Genomic DNA, 4,435 nt, shown 5'->3' on the forward strand with positions numbered 1-4,435 from the left:
TAAAAAAATATTTTACGATTTTTTTTCTTTCCTCCTTCTAATAAGATGATATTGTTCCTAAAAAAAACACCTGGTGATGTAGTGCATATGTGTGCTAATGTGTATTGCATATATACAATAGTGTTTTATTGCATATAGTACAACACAATTGCATTATACAATACATACTATTGAATATATGCAAATATAAACACTAATAATTGTACTCAAAACAAACTATCGCATATACGTAATACAACACTAATGCACTTATGCACTATATTGTTTTTTTTTGTATTTTTGTATATAGTATAACACTATTACAATACAAAAAATTGCATATATGCTATTCAACATTATTGCAGATATCAAAATACACACTAGTGCATATATGAAATAAAAAAAGTCGATGTATTGCATATGTGCACTACAACGAGTTTATTTATTTTTTTTTTGATTTTTTTTATATTTTTCGAGTAAATGGTAACAAAATATAAAAATAATGGCAAAAACGGAAATTTAAAAATATTTTTTTAATTAAATTAAAAATATTTCTTTATTAGTTCTCTAGTTTTCTCTTGATCCTCTCCCTATATATATATATATATATATATATATATATATATATATACTAGATTTTTATCCCCCGTATTACGGGGGGTTGTTTTACATTATTCGTTTTTAATACTTATATATGTATATTTGAATTTGAATTTTATTTATTGTAAGAAAGTTAATAATTAATATACTTGAGGTTTGATGATAAAATAGTTTCACAAATAAATGATATGTTATAATCCGGTTTAAAATATGGGTTTGGTGATACCCATTACCCGTTTATTTTCTTTATTATAAAATTGTTTCTTAATTATAAATAATATCTTTTTTTAAATAAAATTGGATATTAATTTTTAGTATATCCCTATTTTATAGGATTTTCATATCAAATATTTTATGAGATTAATTTTTAATATAATGCGATGTTATAACCAGTTTAAGAGCTATCTGGGTTTGGTGAGAACTTTTCCCGTGAATTCGGGTCAAATGTGTGAGAAACCTTCATTTACAAATAAAGTAATCTGATGGCTTGAGAGAATGGTTGTTTTACATTTTTTGTTTTTAATATTTATTTTTTGGATTTTAATTTACTTTATTGTAAGAAAGTTAATAATATACTTAGGGTTTGATGATGAAAGGGTTTCATAAATAAATGATATGTTATAACCCGTTTAAAAGCTATCAGGATTTGGTAACCCATGACTCGCTTATGTTTTTTACTATAAAATTGTTTATTAATTATAAATAATATCTTTTTCTTTTTATATTGGATAGTAAATTTTAGTATATCCCTTTTTATGGGATTTTCATATCAAATAATTGGTAATATTAAGTTTTAATTTAATGAGATGTTATAACCCGTTTAAGAGCTATCTGGTTTTGGTAAGACCCATACCCATGAATTTGGGTTAAATCAATGAGAAGCCTCAATTTAAAAATCAAGCAATCTGATGGCTTCCATAAAATGCGGGGGTTATCTTACAGTATTCATTTTTTATACAGTATTCATTTTTAATATTTATATATGTATATTTGGATTTTAATTTTATTTATTGTAAGAAAGTTAATAATTAATATACTTGAGGTTTGATGATGAAATGGTTTCACAAATAAATGATATGTTATAATCCCGTTTAAAAGCTATCTGGGTTTGGTGATACTCATTACCCGTTTATTTTCTTTATTATAAATTTGTTTCTTAATTATAAACAATATATATTTTAAATAAAATATGATATTAATTTTTATCATATCCCTATTTTATAGGATTTTCATATCAAATATTTGAAGAGATTATTTTTTAATATAATGAGTTGTTATAACCCGTTTAAGAGCTATCTGGGTTTGATGAGACCTTTACCCGTGAATTCGGGTCAAATGCGTGAGAAGCCTTCATTTACAAATAAAGTAATCTGATGGCTTGAGAGAATGATTGTTTTATATTTTTTGTTTTTTAATATTTATTTTTTGGATTTTAATTTTCTTTATTGTAAGAAAGTTAATAATATATTTAGGGTTTGTGATGAAAGGGATTCATAAATAAATGATATGTTATAACCCGTTTAAAAGCTATCTGGATTAGGTGACCCATGATCTGCTTATGTTTTTTATTATAAAATTGTTTATTAATTATAAATAATATATTTTTCTTTTTAAATTGGATATTAAAGTTTAGTATATCACTATTTTATAGGATTTTCATATAAAATAATTGGTAATATTAACTTTTAATTTAATGAGATGTTATAACCCGTTTAAGAGCTATCTGGTTTTGGTAAGACCCATACCCATAAATTTGGGTTAAATCAATGAGAGGCCTCCATTTAAAAATCAAGCAATCTGGTGGATTCCATAAAAGGAGGGAGCGACCATATCGCGACACGTAGGATTTTAGGGTCTTCGTTTATATATATATATATATATATATATATATATATATATATATATATATATATATATATATATATATATGAGGGATCTTTTGAGATCCATGCTGAGTTTTAAGAACTTAACAACTCCATTCTATGTCACATATTTAATTAAATGAATTAGAATATGTGGTTGAGATTAAATTTGACAAAAAATCAAAGTAGCAGAGAGAATAACTATATACATTGATTACACAACTTTAAACGTCTACTACACATATGTAATAAGTCGATTCAGTGCGTAAAAAATTTTGTAATTTTTTTGCGTATATGTAAACTACATATATATATTACGTATGTGTAAAAAAATCGAAAAAAAATATTGTTACACTGAGTTCTTTCAAGTTCTTAAAACTCAAAGGAGTTCTCATTTGAAATCTCCCCTATATATATACATATACATATATATATATATATATATATATGATCAGGATCATGTGAGAACTTTTTAGAAATTGTGAACTATGAGAACCATTTTGGATCACAAAAAAACCCAAAAATAAAAAAAATCATAAAACAAAAAAAAAACAGAAAAATAAAAAAAGTAAAAAACAAAAGTTGTTATTTATCATCACGGTTTCTAAAAAACGTAAAAAAATTGTCAGTTTAGCTAAATTATACATATATATATATAATATGTACATATATGATGTTTTTTTCATATACACATATGTATAATTTAAGGTAAATGATAATGTACGTATGTGTATATTACGTAACTAGAGATTAAATGAAAGTATACATATGTGTATAGGTATAATACGAATTAAAAAGAAAAAAAAAATTTCGGTCTTTTTTTTAATGAAACCGGAATGAAATATAAGAATTTTGATTTTTTTACTTTTTTAAAATTTTTGCTTTTTTTAATATTTTTTTTGAGGTTTTTTTTAGTGGTCCAAAATGGTTCTCAAAGTTCTCAATTTGCCAATGGTTCTCTTAAGATCTATATATATATATATATATATGGGAAAAATTAACATACAAATTAAATTAACGTGCTAACTGTGAGAATCAAGTAGTGTAATTATATATAATAGTGTAATTACACTATTTGATTCTCACAATTAGCATGTTAATTTAATTTATATTTGATCCAACCATATATATATATATGTGTGTGTGTGTGTGTGAGTGTACGTGTGCGCGCACGCGTGTGCGTAACATCACACGCTTGTTCATATTTAAATTAACTAATCCGGGGTGCCGGTATACTGAATAAATCAATAAAGGATGATGTGCGGATGAAAGAGGCATATGAGCCAAAATTGGAAGGGAGGAAGGTTCCTTCATAAACCCTAGCCTCCTCCTCCCTTATTCATTTCATCATTTTATTGTTTCTAGAGAGATAAAATAGAGAGAGAAAGTAAACATTCATCTAATGTTGGAGCTCGAGCTTGGATTCGAGTTATAATTGAAGAGCAGAGCATCACTATTGTATTCGTGCCGAGATTCAGGTAAGAATCAGCTCCAAATCTCTATTATTATTATTATTATTACTATTACTATTACTTTATTATTATCTTTTTTAAGTGGGGTTTTTGGTATTAAGAAAAAGTTCACCAAAAGGGCCGATCTTTATGTGTGTTTACGGTTAAAAATCTAAGATCTTGAGTTTTTGGTGAAATACAATCAATTTGGACGTAAAAAGTTAGGTTTTTGGGTTAAAACAAACCTGTTTGGGGTTGGTATTTATTCGATGACATTTCACTTTCATTTGGCGACACTGACTATGAGGTCAACCAATGATTGGTGACACGTGTATCCAACGGTACACATGTGTCGGCAACAATAGAAAGACCTAACACAAGTTATGCGACATTGATGGCGTCACTTGTCCAGCCAAAAATGTCACTAGCGACAGTACCGGCAACACTGCCTACGACAATGTCTCGTAATATTAGCAGATTGTTATGAGTTTCTAACCCTTTTTTATGGTTATGTTTTGTGGCAGTGTACGTACTCATGAAATG

This window comes from Bidens hawaiensis, unplaced genomic scaffold (genome assembly GCF_021521415.1).
Source record: "Bidens hawaiensis isolate Kalapana, Puna unplaced genomic scaffold, B.hawaiensis_p1.1 tig00001412_1, whole genome shotgun sequence".
NCBI classification, from domain to species: Eukaryota; Viridiplantae; Streptophyta; class Magnoliopsida; order Asterales; family Asteraceae; genus Bidens; species Bidens hawaiensis.